The sequence below is a fragment of the Sapajus apella genome, unplaced genomic scaffold, assembly GCF_009761245.1.
Source record: "Sapajus apella isolate SASKATOON/1434 unplaced genomic scaffold, GSC_monkey_1.0 scaffold21, whole genome shotgun sequence".
Taxonomy (NCBI): Eukaryota; Metazoa; Chordata; class Mammalia; order Primates; family Cebidae; genus Sapajus; species Sapajus apella.
The window spans coordinates 21,407,121-21,430,497 of record NW_022436961.1 but is presented as its reverse complement, the minus strand read 5'-3'; the positions used below and the strand labels follow the sequence as shown (position 1 = coordinate 21,430,497).

General features: G+C 37.9%; 1 protein-coding gene and 1 long non-coding RNA gene across 6 annotated transcripts in view; both read left to right on the top strand.

Annotated features, from left to right (window-relative positions):
- The window catches only part of PSD3 (pleckstrin and Sec7 domain containing 3), a 526,477-nt gene that overhangs the window by 312,116 nt on the left and 190,984 nt on the right, over positions 1-23,377 (top strand). The gene's annotated exons all lie outside the window — the stretch shown is intronic.
- Positions 12,302-17,058, top strand: LOC116558178. The gene is made up of 2 exons (XR_004271894.1): positions 12,302-15,596; positions 15,647-17,058. It is a non-coding gene; the product is annotated as an uncharacterized LOC116558178 (long non-coding RNA).

Genomic DNA, 23,377 nt, shown 5'->3' with positions numbered 1-23,377 from the left:
GTTCTTGATTTTAACAGGGAAGCTGCATTTGTATCTTCTATTCAATCTGCTTTGCATTTCTAACTCTGATGGTTGTTAATTCTCTATTTCTCATTATATACAGAAAAGACACAGAGCCTTTCGGTGATTTCTGCCAGGTATTTATATATTTAGAGATGAAATATCCATTTGAAAATGTATTTACATGAAAGAAGGGAAGAAACAGAAATGAAAGACAAAGAGATTCTGGAAAATGCCCTAGGAACATGTAGGGTGGAAGGTCAGTTGTTGGCTGTTCAATCATTTCATTCTGAAGAGACATCTAGACTGTAGATTTTGACATGACATGAACCCAATTGTTTTCTGTCCCACTTTCCCATTGCCATCTACCACTTAATACTCAGATACTTCTCTCCTTAGTATTTTTATTCCAGTCATAGTTAGATCTTTAATTTTGTTGAGTAGCAGTTAAATTCAATAAATAACAAGGGAGAGTAGAAAGACATTAGTGGAAACAGTCTCTCCTTTAGGAGTTTTTATATCAACTTGTTGATGGAGAGAACAGAAACAACAAATGGAAAGTTCCAAATATTTGTGAAGGAACTAAGTATTTGTGATAAAACTGAACACAATTTGCAGAATGTTTAAAAACATACCTTGAATGTATTTAAATACGGAAGTAGCTATAAGAATAATTCTGGTCACAAGGCAGTGTTACTGGAAATCATTTAAAAAGTTGGGAAGTAAGTCTTACAGAGACCAATCAATATGACAGATTATTGCTTACTATTAGATGTTTGACATTAGAATATTCTTTAAATTTTTAACATTTTTATAGAAATTTCTTTACTTGGAATTTAGGAACTTTTAAATTAGCATGTTGTCTTTTAAGGGAAGACCAAAAGTTTTAATGCTGAAGAGTCTGTGTGTGTGTGTGTGTGTGTGTGTGTGTGTGTGTGTGTGTGTGTGTAATGGGGTAGTTAAATTGAAAAGATGTAAATCAGTATGCTTGGCCTAGCAGGATTCGTAATCTTCATTCCATGAATGGAATGATAAAAAACAGTGAATTAAATTGTTATGAAGTTTATTGGTTCGACTCTCAATAAAAGTTCTTATTCAAATATGTTTGTTTTCACTTCCTTTCTCAAAGGACAGAATTTAGGCAAGATTCTCTTAGGAGAAGTTTCCAAGAATATGTAGGATACCTTCATCCAGCCCTTAACCTATCTTGTCAGCTGAAAGGATTGTATATTTTATTTTAAACATAATTTTCTCATTTGGTTTTTTTATGGAAAAATAATTTGTGAAAATGATGGAGAAATTAGCCAAGAAGGTAGCATTTAAACAGACTCAAAAGGTCAGCAAAGATAAAACACATTTTAAATTAAGATTAATGCATCTTTTTGGACAAGGAAGAAACATAATTAGGAAGTATAAAATTATGCTTTCAGCTTTGTAACCATTAGACTTTTTAATCAGTTACAGCTGTATATAAGGATAAACAACAACAAATGAATCAGCCATTGAAAATCCAGATATAAGCAATTTTTCTAAGTTCAAAGAAAAACACCAAAAAGGATCTGTTTACACAGAGTGACAGCAAGAGCTGTAATAATTCTTCTTTTTTAAACAAATAAACGAAAGAGCAAAACTGAGCCAGTTCACTTTTCCATCTACCCCTTTCAGCCAGGGAGCAGATTAGAAATTTAACACTGACAGTTGCCCTACTTTTTAATATTTTCTACCAGAAGGCTTAACCTAAGCAACATGAAGTCCTTTTTCCCTCCTTCATCCTCCTATCCCCATTGTTGCTGTCTCCTCTCTCATCTTTACTTCCTGCTTATCACTGAGTACAAGTATAATTGGAAACATCAGAATAAGACTAGGTTTTATTAATGTCAGCATTCTGGTTTGTGCTATCATACTGTAGTTTTGTAGATGTTACCATTGGAGGAGACTGGGAAATGGCGCCAGGACTCTGTTCTTTTCTTACACCTGTCTGTGAATTTGTAATTATCTCAGTAAAACTTTCAATGACAAAAATAATGAACAGGTCCACTCTAAAAAAAAAGTGGGGTAGTCTGTCTATTCAGCCAGAGGTTTAAGGCATCATATAAAAATTGGCTTGATGAAATATTACTATTCTTGGTCACTTTTTAAAGATATTGAGCATAACATAATGACCAACATTTCAGATATAACTATTTAGCAGTATTAAAAACACTGATGTTTTAAGAAAAAGACAATGGGAATTATTTTGAAGAATTAAAAGCTGGCAAGTAACATGATCCTATGTTGACTCTGGGTGTTTGGAGAATTGTTTAGAGAAGTGGAAGTGGAAGGATAGTAAAATTGCAGTTGTCCATGTGAGAAGAGTGGTGGCTCGGATGCTGGTGGTGACACTATTGCAGGAAATATATTAAATATTGAATTGTTTTTAGCTTACTGTTAGAGATTCTGTTGCTAGACTGGTTTCCTGATTGCCTCTTTGTCCATTACCTGAATGAAGTAGGAGAGAAACAAAAGGTAGAACCTGAATTTTCTCTTCCTAGTTAATGTTTTGTCTTTTGTTTGTTTGTTTTTGAGACAGTCTGGCTCTGTTGCCCAGGCTGGAGTGCAATGGCACAATCTTGGCTCACTGTATCCTCCACCTCCCGGGTTCAAGCAATTCTTCTGCCTCGGCCTCCCAAGTAGCTGGGATTACAGGAGTGTGCCACCACGCCCAGCTAATTTTTTTGTATTTTTAGTAAAGACAAGGTTTTACCATGTTGGCCAGGCTGGTCTCGAACTCCTGACCGCAAATGATTCATTGGCCTCGGCCTCCCAAAGTGCTGGGATTATAGGCATGAACCACTGTGCCCAGACCCCAGTTAATGTTTGTTTGACCTGCTAGGTTGAATGTCATGGAAGGCTGTGTGGTGGAGTGAAATGAGTAGTCACAGATCTGGAAAGTAATCCCAATATCTTACCTTGACCAGGCAACTTAACCCTTTTCAGTTTTCTCAGGTATGACATGGGATAAAAATACCTTCTTCCAAGAGTGGTTGGGAGAATTAAATACGATAAGGTGTGTTAAGTGGCTAGCATTGTGCCTGTGTGGAATACACTACTTCTGACTGGGTTATGGAAGCCACTGGGCTCTAAGCCTGCTAGTGGCTAGTGATGGCACTTCTGGGTGATCACTTCACTTTGTGCTTGAGTTTCCTCATTTGTAAAATAAGATATCTCTCCTGTGCCCATAGTTTTCAGGTTTTCGGTTTAGGCTCCTGGAGCCTGTGTCCAGTGTTCACACATCCCTGTCACTGCTCCCCTTATGGTCCAGAAGCTTTTCTGTGTTTCTGTTGTGTTCTAACTTCCTCAGTTGATGTCTTCTGAGCAAAATATTACGTGGCAAAAAAGAAGTTGAAAAAACGTCACAGGGTGATCTTGTAAAGATCATTTCAGTCTAAGTGCTGTGCATTTTCTTTTTCTTACTTTCCTTTTTTCTTCCTCCCCCCGAGACAGAGTTTTGCTCATGTTGCCCACGCCGAAGTGCAGTGGCAAGATCTCAACTCACCACAACCTCCGCCTACCAGGTTGAAATGATTTTCCTGCCTCAGCCTCCTGAGTAGCTGGGATTACAGGCATGTGCCACTATGCCTGGCTAATTTTGTATTTTTATTAGAGACGCGGTTTCTCTATGTTGGTCAGGTTGGTCTTGAACTCCCGACCTCAGGTGATCTGCCCACCTTGGCCTCCCAAAATGCTGGGATTATAGGCATGGACAACTTCACCCAACCTGGGCATTTTCTTAACATCATTTTTTTCTTTGTAAATCCAAATCACATTTCTTAAAGTTTAACTCTCACATTGTATTTACTGGTTTAGACAAAGAACCATATACTTAATAATGAAGCCAGAGAATATTCAGATTTAAATACAAGAAAATTGCTTTTGTCATTGCAGCATTTTCTAAAGATTATTCCCAAAGGACTAAATGAGAGGAAGAAGCAGACCTCAGTCAGGAAAAAGGTCTGAACTTTTTATAAACGAAAAGCCTGAAGTGAATCCTCAGAAATACTTGATCTGAGTTATATTCGGAGTATGTATTTGAAAATAGGAACTTATGGGTGGTATTTAAGTGTAGCTAAAAAAAGAGCATCAACTGTTGCCTAGAGTAGGTGAGTTCTTTCCAAGAGAAGGTCATGGAAACCTGGTAGCAACAGTATCTATGGAGGAAAAGGGCTTGGATGCCTATCCTGGTGTAAGTCGGAGAGCCTTTTAAGAGAAAAGCTAGGTTTGCAAGCTTTTTAAGAGAAAACCTGTAAAGGTTCTGGCTTAAAACACAGAATATTGCTGCTTTTTTCAGTAAAGTAAATCAAGCCAAGTTATGTGATGAAAGGTTCGTGGCATGTTTCCACTTCTGCTCTCCGCGTGGAGGTCTGGCAGCTTGTTTTTGCTTTCAATCACGTGCTCATGATGGGCAGAATAATGATGCTGCTTTTGGTATGGTTCAGACCATGAATGAAAATGGTGACGATAATGAGGGTAATACTTTGAAATAACTGAAGATCCACAAGTCATGTTCATGGTTTAAAAAAAAAATACCAAAAAGAAGTCTATTAGAATGTTCTAACAGAACAGATGCTGCTTAAGAGTACAAACAGATTTTTCACCCCAAAAAAGAAAAAAGTTTGAGTGGTAGTAGCTGTGATCATTAAGGGTACTGTAATCGAGTACTAATGATTCCCAGTTAGATTTTATTTTCAATTTAATCATGAAGAAGTGCTACTGAATTTCCTATTCAGATGGATCCATAGACATTTGAATGTTTGTATGTTTTAAGCATTTTTATTTTTATTTTATTTATTTTGAGACAGGGTCTTACTCTGTGGCCCAGGCTGGAGTACAGTGGCATGATCTCAGCTCACTGCAACCTCCACCTCCCACGCTCAAGTGATTCTCCTGCTTCAGTCTCCCGAGTAGCTGAGATTACAGGTGCTGCCACCATGGCTGGCTAATTTTTGTATTTTTAGTAGGAACACGATTTCACTACATTGGCCAGGCTGATCTTGAACTCCTGGCCTCAAGTGATCTGCCTGCCTTGGCCTCCCAAAGTGCTGGGATTACAGGCTTGAGCCACCCTGCCCGGCCCTGTTTGGAGCATCTTTAAAGTGTCGTAACAGTCCAAAATTTCTGCGCCTCTCACTAACATGAACATGTATTATTGATATGAATGTAACTGGTAACGTTGTAAATGAAAACCACCCTCTTTTTGCTTATAATATATCAGAAAGAGGTTGCAGAGCTCCTTGGGATTGATGCACTCCTTTCAGCAGACCAGCAATGCAAGGATAGTTGGAACTATCATGATACATATTCTATCCTGAACATGATATTTACATAGCCAATAAGGATACAAAGAAACAGATTTTACTTTAAAAGCATTTATATCTCTACAGTCAAAACATCCCATAAAGGAAAACAATTTGCTGTTATAGTAATGCTTCACTTAGCTAATGGTCAATTGTTTTTTGAAAAAGACTCAAAAAGTTGAAAACAAGTAAAAAAATCAAAATAACTCTGAACAGCCAGCATAATTACAGAGTGCATGTATTAATAACTGACCTCACAAATTTTACACAGACCTTTATTTTGATCCTGTTTTTGACAATACCCACAATTAGTTTTTACTTTGAAATTTTTGGCCTGATCCTCTTCCCTGGCATTTCATAACCAAATGGGCCTGTAGACATTATATACTGGTATTCACCTGTGTCTATAGTCCCACTGCTGACCACCACTCAGCCAGCTCTTCATGGACAAGTTAATAGCCACATCCAACGAATTTTAATAAAACAAATTTAAAAGAACACAACACTTAGGTTATTACATAAATTTTTTAAATTGAATTTATTTATTTATTTATTTATTTATTTAGAGATGAAAGGATGGAGTGCAATGACATGATCTTGGCTCATTGCAACCTTCTCCTCCCAGATTCAGTGATTGTCCTGTCTTAGCTTCCCGATTAGCTGGGATTACAGGCACCCACCACCATGCCTGGCTAATTTTTGTATTTTTAGTAGAGACGGGGTTTCACCATGTTAGTTAGTCCGGGCTCTAACTCCTAACCTCATGTGATCCACCCACTTTGGCATCCCAAAGTTTTGGGATTACAGGTATCAGCCACCACACTTGGCCAAAATTGAAATTATTTTAGAGAAACAATTGTTTTCTCAGTGTGGCCGTGACTTAGAAGAATAGAGTTCAAGGAAGTGATGTTCGTCAGATAGAGAGACAGTAGCAAGAAGTGATTTGTTAATAAGGTAAAGAGAAAACGTTGAAACCTTAAAGGGCACTAGGTCTCTAAATGGAACTGCTGGAGCTGTTTTGAAGAGAGACAAGCAAATCTGTGTAGTCAGTGGCCTCTCAGCTGCATTACAGCACAGCAAAGTAATGGATGTACTTAATGAGTCATCAAAAATGTCACATTTTGTTTACTTAGTTTGATTAAGGAGACAGGGAGTGTGAAATAGATTGGAAAGATTGCCAATAATACTATTTTATAAAGATTTTTTGGCATTTAAAGGAATTAGCTTCAATCAGAAAATTCACTAATATAGGATAGTTCATTTCTCTATCCAAAACCATTCTTGAACTCTGTTCCCTGTCAATGTTGGATTATTGTTATTATAAGCATTTTATTTGCTTGTTTTAATGTTTTAACATTTACTCTTCCCTTAAACTTTCCATAGATAGTAGCATAGTTTTTGTTCTAAATTATTGTTTTCTCAGAAACACCAGAAGCCACATTATCCAGATCTTGCAAGGAAGTATTTGCTGAATGATGAAGGTACATGAAAATTCATCTTAACAACATACCCTCTAGTCAAAGAGAGTTCGCACATTGTTAGAGTTCTGCCCATTATCTCCCCAGACTGTCTGTTGAGAAGAATCCTGATACCTTCACACTTTTTCCCAGAAAAAATGAACTACCCTGTTCATTTGAAAATGATTACCATTTGTGGAAGACTACAAACGGAAGTCAATTCATGCTCCTGGGGCAAGTCATTTCACCATTAGGTTACCTAATCCTTTTTATTATTATTATTATACTTTAAGTTCTGGCATACATGTGCAGAACGTACAGTTTTGTTACACAGGTATACACGTGTCATGGTGGTTTGTTGCACCCATCAACCCATCATCTACATGGTACGTCTCCAAATGCTATCCCTCCCCTCACCTCCCACACCCTGACAGGCCCAGGTGTGTGATGTACATTGTTATTCTTTTTACCTCATTTCCATGCTCTTTCTTTCACTCCCAGAAACATAAATGAAAGACAAATATGTATCCTCAAAATAGTATCTCGAAAGGTTATTTGTGTTTCAGGTTGTTTGTCATATGGTATAGACTTAGACAAAAATATATATGTATATATTTTTTTGCCCATCATCTCCCCAGACTGTCTGTTGTGTATATTTGAAAAATTGGAGATTTTGAGAACATATTGATTAGACGGTATCATTGCTTATCACTTGCATTTGATCTTCTTCATTCCAGTATTCTTAAGGACAAGAGATACCCTTGTTGGTCATACCTGGTGTGCCTCATACCTGGTATAATTCTTAGGGCAGATCAGATATTCAACAAATACTCGTTAAAGACATCATTTCAGCTTTCTGTAAAACACAGTGACAGTGATTCTACGTGAACAACTTGATATTGTATGTAGAATTATTAATTTGTGTAAATATATACATAAATTTATCTTTTGTGGGGAGCTATTCCTATCATCAGGTATTCAAATGGATGCTTATTTCCCATAATATTAAGAGCCATAAGCTAGGATTTCCCAAGTGTGCAGATTTTTGTGCTAGTGGTTTAATGATAAAATCCTTAGGAGAAAGGAGGATTGTTTTTTCTTCCCAAAGCACACTTTTATTCATTAAGGCTCTTCTGTATGTCAGGCTCTATAGCTGGGTTAGAGATGCAGTTCTTATTATATAGGTCATACCATCATCTATCTCACAGTTTAGTAGATAACAGGTATTGGACAACTACACAAATTATGAACTGCTTTACTCAAAATTACATATTAAATGTTTAGGTACAATAGTCATACTTAATAGATTTGCTGTGTTTAGCAAAAGTCAGAAGCTGTATCAATATAAAACTGTAATCGGATTCCTGAGTTTTGGCTTTGGTAAAGGCTATGCTAAATATTTTGGGGGGAACAAAGATGAATAAGACATGAATTTTGGCCAGGTACGGTTGCTCACATCTGTAATCCCAGCACTTTGGGAGGCCAAGGCAGGCGGATCACCTGAGCTCATGAGTCCAAGACCAGCCTGGCCAACATGATAAAACTCTGTCTCTATTAAAAGTACAAAAATTAGCTGGGCATGGTGGTACATACCTGTAATCCCAGCTACTTGGGAGGCTGAGGCAGGAGAATTGCTTGTACCTAGGAGGTGGAGGTTGCAGTGAGCCAACATGATACCACTGCACTCCAGCCTGGGTAACAGAGAGACTCCATCTCCAAAAAATAAAAATTTAAAAAGACATGAATTTTGCCCTGAAAGAATTTTTAATCTAGTTCAGTAGTTTTCAACTCTGGCTACACATTAAAGTCATTTGGGGCCAGAGGAAAAAAGTAGGAGGCTGAAATATTCTCACTTGGATGGAAAACTGTTAAGATGATATAAACACTTTGAAGAAAGGTCTGGCATGTTCTTATAAAGGTAAACATACCTACTCCACGATCCCGTGATTCAAGAGAAACAAAAGCATATGCTACAAGAATAATCGTGGCAGCTTTTGCTAATAGCACCAAACTGGAAGCAACCCACAAACAGGTGAATGGATTAAGAAGCTGTGAAATATCCATTCAGTAGAATATTATTCAGTGACAAAAAGGAATGGGTTACTGAAACAACATCATGAATGAAAGAAGCTTTACACAAAAGTATGCACTATTTGATTTTGTTATTTGAAGTTTTAGGATAGACAAAAATAATGTAAGAAAGGGTCAGAAAACAGTGGTTTCTTCAGGGATGTGAGGATGGAAATCCCCTGGGTATAGGAATGCAGGAACTCTCTGGGTGATGCTAATGTTAATAAATTTTGGGGATCATATCATGTGGGGAGATAAAAGCAAAAACTTGCTATATTCTCTCTGCTTTTCCTTCTCCCTCATCAATTTTAAAACTCTGGGAATTACTCCATATGTATTTTTACAAAGACCCTCAGCTGATTCTAATGCCCACTGAGATTTGAACTATTAAATAGTATATAATATGGAGGAGAGTGTGTTAGTTGCATACTGCTACTGTAGCAAATCACCACAAACTTAATGGCTTGAAATGACACAGATTTATCATCTCATCATTCTATGGGTTAATGGTTTGGGTTTACTTGCCTGGTTCTTCTACTTTGGGTTTTTCCATCCCCAAATCAAGATTTAGGCAGGACTGTGTTTCTTTCTGGAGGCTCTGAAGATGAATCTACTTTAAGTTCATTAAGCTTCTTGGCAGAATTAAGTTCCATGTGGTCACAGGACTGTGGTCCCTATTTTCTTGTTGGTTGTTGGCCAGGGTCCTTCTCGGCTTCTAGTGGTTACCTTTAGTCCTTTGCTCGTGGTCTGCTACCTCCATTTTGAAAGCTAACAGGGATGGTCCAAGTTTTTCTCACTCTGCAGTACGGTCTGACCTCCTCCTCCTCCTCTTTTTGCCTCTTCTCTATCTGGTTTCCTCTTCTGGTGCATCTTCTGAGTGACTTTTCTACTTTCCTCTTTGAAGGTATTGTATGATTACACTGGATTCCCCCGGATAATCTAGAATAATCTCCCCATATTAAGGTTATTTGATTAGTAACCTTAGATCCATCTGCCAAGTCCCTTCTTAGCAGTGGCTAGATGAACATTTGATTAAACAATCAGGGGATGAGAGTCTTAGGGAGCCAGCATCTTTAAAATCCCGCATGAATGTGGAATTACATATAAAATACTGTAGGATTTCAGAATAAAGAGAAATTATTTTTAACTGGGTAGTATCTGGGAAAGCCCCTTTGAGATGGTAGTTGTTGTCTTTTGAAGGATAGTTCTGATGGGTGCTTTGGAGCAGGAGTAGAAGGGACTCCAGTTGGGGGTAACAGCTTAAATGCCTCTTAAATGCCTCTGTCTCTTGACCTCGTGATCCACCAGGAAGGGTGACAATGTGTGGTACAAGAAGAGCGGCCGTATCCCATGAGTGCACTCCATGTGCGTTAGTTACTATTTACAGAGCTATTCAGGCTACCAATGTCAGATTTTTCTAGATCAAAGTAAAAATAAGAGGAATATCCAGTTTATGAACACTTAGCATGCAAAATCATTATTTTAAAAGGACTAAGGCAATTGTGTGTTATTGTTTTTGTACCACCTTCTCTTTGGCTGTTAGAACTAAGTAGAGTTACACATGAAAACATAAAACCTGATTTTCATATTTCTAAACTCTTAAAAACTCCAAATCTGCTGATACAAACCAGCAAATGTGACCTTCAGGAAAAGTCTACCACTCTCCTTTTGTATTGCCCCACAGGGCTTACCTGTGGGTAATTATCCACCTAAAGCAGGGTACAAAGCTCATTTTTAGCGAGCTTTGTACCCTGCTTTAGGTGGATAATAGCATCAGTGTAGTCACAGCTTGTGGAGAGATGCTGAGGTCATATTGGCATGTCCTTGGTGTCTCTAAAAATTGCTGCCATATTATAATTGATTTTTTATAACAATTCTGCCTAAGGGAAAAATCTTTATTAACATTACTCTCTACCACTTACCTTCCTTTTCACCTAATTTATTTGTAAGCTATACAAAGAATTGTTTATGCCTTTTTATTTTGAAAGCATGCATCTATATACAAAGGATTCATAGAATACTTTCTGCCAACCTTTGAAAATCACAAAGGATATAACTGCCCACAGTTGCTTTTATTCAGCCTTCTCAAGTGTGTATACATAAGGGCTAAAATAACAAAACCAGTACAGCTAGCTGGTCCTTTTTTCACACACTACGTATGAGAAATAGATTAAAAAGGGAAGTTATGGTGGCAGAAAGCCAAGGGGTCTTTTACTAGAGATCAACAATTTCACTTGCCTTTGGTGAATCATATTTTGCCCTTAAAGCTTCTAGTACATACTAAGCCTTCCGTAGTCTTTCCAAACCTTTCTTCCTCTCTCTTGCCAGTGTTTGTTTTCCTTCCCTCTCTTCCCACCTTCCACCCAAACCTGAAGTGCTGGTCATGATGATTAGAGGCCTGTAAAAAGAAACCCGTCTTTTTCTGTGTCTTTTTTTTTACTCACTTTGAGTAGAAAAATAGCTTTTTCTTGGAGTTGCTCTCTGCATTCTGAGTAGACATTGGTACACGTGTAATTCATACAGTAGTTAATTGGCACTATTTAGCAGCTGGAAAGGAAGCACTACCTTCCTTACCATGTGGCAGTCTCATTCTTGTCACTATTCACCCATAATGTCTGCTGGTGTTCTGATTAAAGCTTTGTGCTTTCAGATTCAGAGACACTGGGAACTGTCTCTGATTTCACCTTTTCCCATTCATTTTCCCTCTTTAATATGCTAAGGTATACTTTCTGATAATTTAGAAAGATTGCTGTTGCTTTCACCTATAGTTCTCTGTTCCTGTTTCTATGGTACTTCTGACTTTGAAGATGCATTTCTTTGCCCATCTACTGTGTCAGTTACGTCTGTTTCTGGTTTCTTTTCTCTAGAGAAAATTGATTTTTTAAAAAATGAAACCAAGTAATTTCTTCCAGTTCTCGTGTTCTTATATTTTCCTTGTTTATAATACCTAATTAAAAGCTTATTATAAGGATCCTTCCAGTGTCATTAACTTCCAGTTAACTGTGTCTGTACTCCTGCAAATACCTACACACATCTTTATGAAAAGTCCAAGCCCCAATTTGTGGTACGTTTTTAAATTGTTAAGAACTGAAGATTTTGGGGCATTATTTGCATTTGAGAAGTCCTTTTCAACCTTAAAATCTATGGGTTTCTAGGTTTCACGTTATCTCATATGAACAAAGGTGACACCGATGTTTAAAAACTGAGGCTATCAGCGGGGCACGGGGTCTGACTCCTGTAATCACAGCACTTTGGGAGCCCACAGTGGGCAGATCACAAGGTCAAGAGATAGAGACTATCCTGGCCAACGTGGTTAAACCCCCTCTCTACTAAAAACAAAACGTTAGTTGGGTGTGGTGGCACTTGCCTGTAGTCCCAGCTACTCGGGAGCTGAGGCAGGAGAATTGCTTGAACCTGGAAGGCGGAGGTTGCAGTGAGCCAAGATTGCACCACTGCATTCCAGCCTAGTGACAGAGCAAGACTCCGTCCAAAAAAAATAAAAAAATTTCTGAGGCCATTCACACACAGGTACAGAGAGAGTGAGCAGACACATGTATGCGAGCATAAAGAGAAGTTTCTCTGCCTAAGGACATTTCTTCCAGTCCCTCACTGAATATCTGAATATGCCCTTCTACTCATTTGCTACATAAAAGCACAATCCTGGTGATTACCCGCTTAGGATACAAATTAATAATTAAGACCATCCAGTCCATAGGGGTGAGGGGGGAAACTCAAAGTAGAAAATATAAACAGTAACAAATGAATCTAACTGTATTACAAATTAAGTATTTTGTAATTTACACTAAAAGGGATGGGAAAGGAAAGAACTAACATAAATAATTTTGAAAAACGGCATTTTAACTGGATGCCATGTGGCAGAAGACAAAAAACAGTATTGAAACACCATACTCCAGTTAGTAAATTTGTTTTTTATAGGGGTCACTTTGCAAGCTGGGGACCCCTGGCCAGCAATGCCCCATCTGAGCCTCCCTCAGCCATGCTGACATGCCCCAGCTCACCTGTGTTAACAGCTTGTACCCTTGTTTTGTGGTTCCTGAGCTCGTAGACTAAGCTCAAGAAGAATGAGGATACAGGGGCCATGGAAGGGTGAGGAGGGTGAGGAAGAATTTTATTGAGTTATAAAAATGGCTTTCAGCAAGAGAGAGAGGGGATTCCCCTGTGTGGCTGTGTCTGGGGCCCTTTATGGACTCAGAATGGGGAGTGCATGCTGATTGGTTTGTAAGTATGCAAAAAAGGTTAAAGCAAATAACACCATTCAAAGGTGGGAAGGACAATGTAGAAAAACCAATTAGGAAAGGGTATATGTAAAATAGGTGAAGGATGGGGACCAATCAGAGGAAAGTATGCCAAGCAGGAAGACAGGTTCTCAATTCAGTCAGAGGATTTAACTTGCAGCTTGGCTTTCAGACTTTAAAACTGTCTTCGACTTGGAGGTGAGGTTTTGCTGGGGATCTGCCACTTTCTGTCTATGCATTTGTCTGCCTCTATCACTACTTTATGTTTATATTAGGATATGCAAATAAGCAAACATACTATAGATGATAAGAGCCAGTTTTCTGTCTATGAGAGAAAGAAATTATGAATAAGGAACGCTGTGGTATTGGATTGCAGTTGGCGTTATTGGTATGAACTCGTAATTTTTAATGTATGTATTGATGCAGAAATGTAGACAAGTGTGCATGATAGGTATGTATATATGTATGTAAATACACACTTGCATATATTTGTTAGCTCTGCCTGCTGAGGGGATCTGGAAGCAATGACACCTCAATACCAATGACGAGTATAGCATCCAGACCTTGGTTTCTAAATACCGTTTATGAGTAAAAGAACTCAATGCTCTGTAGAGAATTGGTTGGTTGTTGTCCTGGGTCAGGGAACATACAGGATGAGCCTAGAACATCTTGTGGTGCCAGAAAGTAAATAAGTGCTCAGAAAAGGGGGGTGGTATGCCAGAAGGCCAACCTGGCCAACCTGGAGGAGCTCCCAATGACCAAAGCTGGAACAGTTTGAGCAACAAAGTGGTAGTATTAGATTATACTCAGAGAAGAAAATGAATATCCATTGAATACATTTTAAAATTTGTAGGAAATTGACAGATTTTTATTACAGAAAAAAATTTAACAGTTGTAAAAGGAAAAAATGAAATGGCAAATATCACACTAATTATTGTTGCACATAGATCCATTGAAGGATGCTAAATTTAGTAGATGAAAGTTAGGGAAGAAACAGGATATTTGCATAGTCTCAAAGTATCTCTCCCAAGATATTTATTCATTATGAGGGGAAAAATAGTAACTTTACAGTATGGACAACCAAAGATACCATCTTAACCAAGTGATCAAGGTTAACATCACCAATGACAAGGCATCTCAACATCATGAAGCCTCTGATGCCCTAAGGAGAAGATAACATCACTTCTCTTCCTCAAAATGCCTAACTTCATTGTAAAAAAGAGAAAACAGCAGCCAACCCCAAATTGCAAGATAGTCTATGGAATAACTGGCCCATCTTCTTCTGAGGTGTCAAAGTCCTAAAAGACAAGGGAACCCTGAAGAACTATCACCAGTTTAGGAGACTAAGAAGCCATAACAACTGAAGGCATTGTGGGTTCTACAGAGAATCCTGGAATAGGAAAAGGGCAGTAATGGGGAAACTGGTGAAATTTGAATAAGGTCTATAGTTTAGTTAATACTTTACCAATATTCACAGTCTGGTTTTGATCATTGATGGGTATGTAAGATGTTAACCTTAAGGGAAGACTTGGGGGAGGATTTCCAGGAATTCTTTGTACTATTTGTATAACCTTTTTGTAAGTCAAAATTATTTCAGAGAAAAAAAAGATGCTTGGATAGCTAAATGGACCAAGGTGTGTCTACAAGGACATTAATTGCAGCATTGCATACAATAACAAAAAATTGAGAATAATACAAATCTTGGTCAGTGAAGGATTAGGTCAATTATACTTTATTTATGTAATTAATACAATAGTTAAAAAGACCACAGAGTTATGAATAGTGGTATGGATGTCAAAATGAAGAGAAAGGGTTAAGAGTATGGCTTCTTCATTCATGTTGCCTGGATTCTCTGATATTTAACTGTGACCTTCAAAAAATTATTCCTCTCTCAGCTTCCTCATCTGTAAATTGGGAACAGTGAATATACCTACTTATGAACCGGGAATGAGGTTTAAATATGAAAATCCATGTAAAGCATACAGGATGATACTTAGCACATAAAAATACTTGATAGAATGAGTACCTAATTATTATTTTTGAGGAATTGATGGAGGAAACTTCGATACAAAATTAAGTATGGAATGATACCATTTGTGTTAAAATTCGTATATGAGAATCTTGAAGATTAAGTGCTAATATGTTAATAGTGATGCTGTCAGGGGAACAGCATTTTAGGGAACTTCCGGGGTTTGTTGTTGTTGTTGTTGTTGTTGTTGTTTAGATAGGGTCTGCTCTATCACCTAGGCTGGAATGCATATAGCATTGCAGTCATAGCTCACAGCAACAGCAAATTCCAGGGCTCAAGCAAAGTTCTCACCTCAGCACCCTCCTCTCATGTAGCTGAGACTACAAGCCTGGCTAATTTTCTTATTTTTTGTAGAGATAGGGTTTTGCCATGTTGCCCAGCCTGGTCCCAAACTCCTGGCCTAAAGGAATCTTCCCCGTCGGCCTCCCAGTTAGGAACTTCCACTTTCTAAGTTAAATATTTCAAAATGTATTTTGCATTAAGTATACTGAAGGTACCCAGGAAACTTCACCCCAAAATATGGTTCCCTGGTATAATAAGTATTTTGAATTAAAGGTCTTTAGAGATCAGCAAATGTGAGAAGAGACTTTTCCCTTATCCAAGTAAAGACTGGACCCACCAAGGAGAACAATTGTTCTTCCTTAGCCTCCTTGTTACGTATTGCAACAGAGAATGCCGAAGAATATAACCATGCTGGAACATTTGCTAAAGAGGCCCATTTACAAGTTAATCTCTGTTTTCTCATCCATTCATTCTCCTTGGTAATCATTTATTGCCCTCTGACAGAATTCCCTATATCCGCTATCTCCCCACTCCTCTATGAGAAGAAGCTATAGGAGTATGTTGATCCCATTGGAATATTTGGGGAATCACTCTGTGATTCTCCCTTGTCCATGTTAATAAATTGTATGCCTTTTCTCATGTTACTCTGCCTTTTTTCAGTTGATTTTCAGTGAACCTTCAGAGGCTAAAGGGGAAGTTTGCCCTTTTTTTTCTGCTATACAGTTGAAGAAGTATGCATAGCAACTTTTAAAAGAAGCCTGCTATCAATATTTATTAAATAAAAGCCAGCAATGGAAACTTTATTTCTAAAGCTAAATGCCTTGCACAGTCTCCAAGGTCATATGACTTGTCCTTCACATTGGAAATTATAAGAGACCTGACTCTGTTCCGAGCCGCTTAAAACTAGTTGAAGTCTATAATTCTCTGAAATGTGGGTCTTAACATGGAAGATTAATTACTCTGGTATATAGTTCTAGGCTGTGAAAAGTTATGTGTAACCTAGGTAAGGATGGGTATGACTAGCTCTTTTTCCTCATGAAAAATAAAATAAAAGGCCTGAAATGTAGCATTTCACCAACAATAAGTAATTCCTAACATTTTTATTAGAATGATTAAACCCTGGAGTTGAGCACCAATGGTGACATAGTCTCCAGACCTAAAGTTAAAAATAGGATAGATATCAATTGCTTTTTAATCTTTAACTGGTGGTGGGCCACCTGAGTTATAGTGGGATCCAGAATTCACTAATATCCTCACAAAAGCCATCTATGTTTATATGTAGTGTAGGTAAAATATGTATGGAAATAACTACATGTTTTCAAAGAATATTCTCATACTTGTATTTTGGATATGACATCAGTTTTGTTTTATGATTGTGAAGATTTTTTTTTCCTGTGCTTGGTTTGATGCCTGTGTTGTCCTGAAGATCTATACAGTGCTTCCTTGGGAACTAAGCCTGACCATTCTGATTTAAGCATATACAGGTTACATAGCAAATTTAAGGCCCATCTGTCTTTGTGGTTTGGGTGATACTAGTTTGGTTGGTTGGTTTTTTTTTCTTTTTTCTTTTCTTTTTTTTTTTTTTTTCGCTAGATCATCTATAACACAAAGTATACCAGGTTTCTTTGCAAGGAAATAGGAAGACAGTTCTAAGATATTAGGATGAAAGGTGAAACTTTCTTCTGTTCTCTTGTATTTGTGATTCCTTTTTATATCTTCCCTATTATAGTCCTTTCAAATTTGAATCACCAAAGCTTCCCAAGAATAAAATGAAAATGTCGAAAGCATTATTTTCCTTATATTACTCCTGGTAATGTTTTTATGCATTTTCCATCCTGGTTTCTTAAACACTTTTGTTTAAGTATATATTACTGGTTGACCTGCTATTTTAAAATTGCTTAGATCTCATTTCGGTTGTACTTTTTTCTTCAGGCCTCCACCTGCTTTTTTATTCTGTTTGCAACAGACACTGTTTCATTTGTTGGTAACCATATGGCAGAGCATTTCTTTTTTTTACAATAAAATTAGATGCAATGTGTTGAAGCTCATATTGTTGTATCACAGTCTCTGGAGAGCTTAAAGTAGGTGGGAGAGGGCATCCCAAAATGCAGCATGCCACTGATAGGACGGATAATCTTAGCACAGGATTGGGTTTTTAAATATTGCATTTTAAAGGTGCCGACACATGTAGCTAGTGCCAGTACAAGAGTGGAGTCTATAGATGAATAGCACAGCTGCAGTGTTGGTGGAGTTTTCCCTCCTATTTCCCAAATACTTTGGTTTCTTAAATTCTAGGATTTTTTTTTTTAAACTCTTCTTCCTGCACACTGAAATTCCAGGATTTTAATATGACATAAGCTACTCCCATGGAACACTGTTGTGAAGTTGAGATCATCATGGTAACAAACTCCAAAGAAAGATCAGTGGACACTTCGACTCACATCATCTAGGTTAAATTTTGACCCTATCCCTTACTGGCATTGTGACATTGGGCAAATTAAGGAGGCTTTCTGAGGCCCCTTTCTCTAACCATAAAATGGAGATAACATCACATCTTGTGAACAGCTGTTAGAGGAATAAATGAGATTACATGTATCAAATGCTTCATACCTTCCCTGGGCTATGACTTGTACCTATAACTGTTCTTCCTTTCTCTCTACTACTTGTTCTCATCATCCTCTTACTCAGTATTTTGTTTTCTAAGGTTTAAAAAACAGACAATAGAAAACATTATTTTAATCCCTTTTTATGTTTTGATCTGAAAAGCTTTATGTATTTCCTTTCTCCCTTTCATTCCTTCATTCATTGTTGGCTTTGTGCCAGGACTACTTTTTATTTTTAGACAGTCTTGCTCTGTCACCCAGGTTGGAGTGCAGTGGTGTGGACTTGGCTCACTGCAACCTCCACCTCCAGGATCAAGCAATTCTCCTGTCTCAGCTGGGAATACAGGCGCACACTGCCATGCCTGGCTAATTTTTTGTATTTTAGTAAAGAGCTAGGTTTCACCATGTTGCCCAGGCTAGTCGTGAACTCCTGAGCTCAGGCAGTCTGCCCTCCTCGGCTTCTGAAAGTACTAGGATTACAGGCTAAGCAACCACACACGGCCACCAGGACTTCTTTCTTCAGGGTCCAGTAAGCCTTCTGGCCTCAGGGAGGCACCCAAGTTAATCCACACTCAGAGAAAAGCCAGCAGTCACTGGGAAACTCAAGTGGAAGTGCTGAACCCGGAGGCAGCTGAAAGGTGTGCAAAGTGAAGTCGGCCTCACAGAGCTGAGGCTCAAGGGACATTAGGAGGTACAGGGGACAATGTGGTGGGACAGAGGGAATTGTTTGTTCATTTGGATATTAGGATGAGTGAGAGAAAGGATGTCCAGGTGACTTCTGGGATTTAGGTACCTGGTGGGGTCATTTCACTGAGATTTGGAATGTAAGAATGGTTTATTAGAAATGGAGGTAATCTTAGAAGATTATCTAGATAGTCTTATATTCATAAATTTTTAGATAAGGAAACCGAGAGGCTGTCAAGGGTAAGCTCAAAAAGCAGTAGAGCTTCATCCAAGGTCACTCAGACTCTCCCTGCCATAATAAGGGGAAAATAATGTGACTGCAGAAGGACCCTTAGAGAACAGGACTGAAGGTATGATGGATTCTACTTGAGAATTTTGCAAATGAAACGCTGCACATTTTTCTCTTCGTAGCTAGGGAAGGTCACTGCAAGCTGTCAGAATTGAAGAGGAGAAGTGAAGTGGAACAAAAAGGGTGGAGTTGAGGTCAGATTCTGAGGAGAGAGAGAGTAGGTTGCCAAAACTGAGTACTTGTAAAGCACTGTAGAGGTGATCCAGGCTGAGTTAACACAGCAGGAGCTGTCAGTGTGGAACCTGTGTCGGTGTCCAGTTCTGGGGGCCAAGCAGAGGTCAGACCTGGGAACAGAAGACAGGGAAGCAAAGCTGTGCTAGGGTAATGTGGAGTGGGTCCAGGGCAACTCCATGGACAGCAGCTCCTGCTCCCGGAGACTGGCTGGCCTCTGCTCTGGCTGACAGGAACATCTTGCAGTTTGTTTCTGTGAGCTTTTCTATGCTGAAGAAAGTTACTACACAGTCTCTTATTCCAGATTCGATATTGTTTGTGAGCTCTTGACATTTCCTTTGGAAATAACTTATGTTCTAAAGATAGCTGATAATGTTATCTTCATCTAATTTCTAATATTCTTTAAAAATATTTGACTTAGAATGATAAAAAACAGATACTATACTTGATCTTAGCCAGAAAGCCAGGTAAATTTCAAATTTTCTCATTGCATAAAAAGTATTTGTGGTAATGGATATATTACTTTGTTTGATTTAATTATTTCACATTGAATTTTCAAATCATAATATCACTTTATAATCTCATAAATATATACATTTATAAGTTGATTTATGATAAAAAAAATTTGGTTTGTATTTTTTGCTACTATAAATAGGATAAATTAGAGTCCTGTGACCATGCTTGCTAATAGTGGTACTGTATTTATAAAAGAATGTCTTATCTTTAGCTATTAGACACATGAAAAATGGAAATTAGAAAATAGATTTCAAAGTATGTATTATCTTCTCCTTTATTTTCAACCCTATAATAAAACAGATGTTTTAGAACACTTTCTTGTTCTCTGTAGAGTTCAGACAAAGGCACTGTATTTACATGTGATGTTTTCCAGGTTTGCCCAGCCCCTTGTTTCTTTAAATACTCTTCGTATTTCAACAGTGAGTTTATAACTAATAATTAAGCATGGGAACACCTAGTTTTTCCCTCAAATAGCTTACCCTTTTTCTTCCAGAAGATCTGTTTATTGCCTACAATTCTTTACTTTTGTGGGAGAATCATCTGCTTCCTTGTTACTGATTATAACTGGGAAGGATTTTCAATTTAAATTAATTTTCAGTTGCTTAATGTTCTTCCTTAACTATATTTATTACCAAATTTTCATCCATCTGAATTTTTCCAGGTTTTCCGTGTGTGCCTTCCAAAATGATTTTTGAACCATAAACATGTATTAACTAAATCACTGGGAGAAATCACCCTGGAGTCCACGTTGTTCCAAACAATCTGTGATACCTAAGAGTCTAAGGTTCATCTTAAAAGGAAAAGTAATCATCCTTATGGTATTTTTTTGTCTTTAAAATATACCAAAAGAAATTTTAGAACAAAAATGATTAGAATTTTTTTCCAGATATTGTTGGGGTGAAGTTGGGATTTCTCATTTTTTGAATATAGCTTACTTTTTAGCCATCCAAAAATAGCATTTCTGGAAAATAGTCAATTGTAGCTATAGTCAGCCCTTCAATGTGTATGATGTCTATATCTCTCTTGTGGAGTTACCAGGTGACTAGTATGAATCTTCAGTGCTGAGAGTAAGATACCAGTTTGGCATTCAGCCTACTCATGTTAAGGTTTAACCTGTGATGGGATTCTCATTTCTGATAATGATTATCATATTAAAAATTTAACTTGTCATGGACACAGAGAGGGGAGCACTACACACTGGGGTCAGTTGGGGGGAAATAGGGGAGGGACGGTGGGGGGTGGGGAGCTGGGGAGAGATAACAAGGGAAGAAATGCCAGATATAGGTGATGGGGAGGAAGGCAGCAAATCACACTGCCACGTGTGTACCTATGAAACAATTTTGCATGTTCTTCACATGTACCCCAAAACCTAAAATGCAATAAAACAAATAAATGGGAAAAAAAAATTAACTTGTGATGTGTATGGTAGATCCCCTTTATAATATGGTTATTGTGTGGATTCTATTTAGCATCTGATAGATTCTGTTCACAGAAAAAGCAACTGTCCACAGTGTAAACCTCATAGATCGGCCCTGTCCATCTTGACAATGCAGACGTTGTCTAATCACATAACAGTGTAACTTCAAGTCCACCCTTGAGATGATCTTGATGAACCTTCTCATTTTATAAATGAGAAAGGGGGTTTCAGGGAAATAGTAACTTGTTTAAGGCCCTAATTAGCATGGGTAAAGACAGAATAGAGAGGACAGCTACTTCTCCTTCCCACTGCCATTGTTTTCTCACCTGCCAGGATGCTTCTATTTTGAAATGATAAGCAAAATTGGTCACCAGAAAGTCCTGATAACAGATTGTTATGTAGAGGCTGAGCTATGGAATTAACATTCAGTTCTGGGCTTGCTTTCCTTTCCCTGTGACCCCATGTTAGTCATTTGGATTTCCTGATTTCCATTCCTTTGCCCTTCTCGCAATTTCACACTGATTCAGACTTTTAAAAGTTAGCTTCTAGTTGGTATCATGTGTAAGCAGAAAATAATTTATAAGCAGTTTCTCTTGATCATAAATTGAGTAGAAGGAACCTGTTCCTGTTGCCTGTGTGATAAGGATGTATGCAAGGGCACACTTGTTCAAACAATAGGAAGTCAAGTTCAAGTAGGTCAAAATAAAGTTAAAAGTAAACCCCATGATACAAGATGAGTTTTGTGTATTTTTTCTACTGAAGTTCAGTTAAATAATTGCTTTAAAGTTAGAAAGTGATAATAGACTAGACAGCATTCTGTACCCTGGGGAAGAAAAATACTTTTCCCCAGAAAACCTATATTTGCAAGACTAATTTGTAGCCTTATGCATATTATAAAGCCATTGACTTTATGAGTATTTTAGTGTATTTAAAATAGCATAGAGGCCAGACGTGGTCACTCACACCTGTAATCCCAGCACTCTGGGAGGCCAAGGCAAGCAGATTGCCTGAGGTCAAGAGTTTGACACCATCCTGGGCAACATGGCAAAACTCCATCTCTGCAAAAATATATTTTAAAAAGTAAGTCCCAGCTCTTGTGGGAGGCTGAGGTGGGAGGGTCACTTGAGCCCAGGAAGTCAAGGCTGCATGAGCCATGAGCATACCACTGCACTCCGACCTGAGCTACAGAGTAAGACCCTGTTGAAAAGAAAGAGGGAGAATAAAACATAGCATAGCATAGTACCTGGGTTCAAATTATAGTTCCATCATTTTGTAGCAGTGGGCCCCACTTTTCTCATTTGTGACCTAATGCAGTGTTTCTCAACTGTGGCTATATGTTAGAACTACCTGGGACAATTACAACAGAAAACAAAAAAGCAAAATAATGCACAACCTGTATCCTCAGGAAGTTCTGATTCTAGTTGATCTGGGATGAGATTAGGATTTTTTCAGAAGCTCCCCAGGTGATTCCAATGGACAAATAAGCCACAAAAGCAGATGACTTTGATGTCCTTTTCAAATTTTAATATTCTACAATTCTGGGATTTTTTATGATGTCAAGTCCAGCCTCACACTCAGCATAATCATCTCTCCTTCTTGGAAAAGCACCATTTTGTTTTTAATGTTAACATGCATTTGGAAAGAATACACGTTGCCCTCAGAAAGCTTTGATTAAAAAGTTTTTCCTGATCATCAGCCACATTTATCTTTGGAAAAACAAATAATAAGTCTAATTACTGATTTAATTGATGACTATTCTGGTATTTGAAGATTCCTTCTGTGATTCAGCTAAGTTACTTCCTCTCAGGTGAAACTTTCCCAATTTTTTTCATCTCTTATTTTTGTGCACCATTATTTCCATATCTTAACACACTATTCTGCTCTGGAGGTAATCTCTCCTTATGTCTATAAAATGTTTTTCTGGAATTGAACTACAGCCCCATTGAAGATCAGAGGAGATAACTTAGGGATTTTTGGTGGTGATTCCCTTCTCAAACTCTTACTAAATGTAGGATTAATAAATAGACCCAGTTTTAGTAAACAGTTTAGTAAATGGTGTTTTCTAACACATATTCACCTATAAATATGTATTCTAATAAACACAGTAGATGATAAAATTCTCAGCGTTTAAAAATTTTCATTGTTAGCCGGGCGCGGTGGCTCAAGCCTGTAATCCCAGCACTGTGGGAGGCCGAGGCGGGTGGATCACG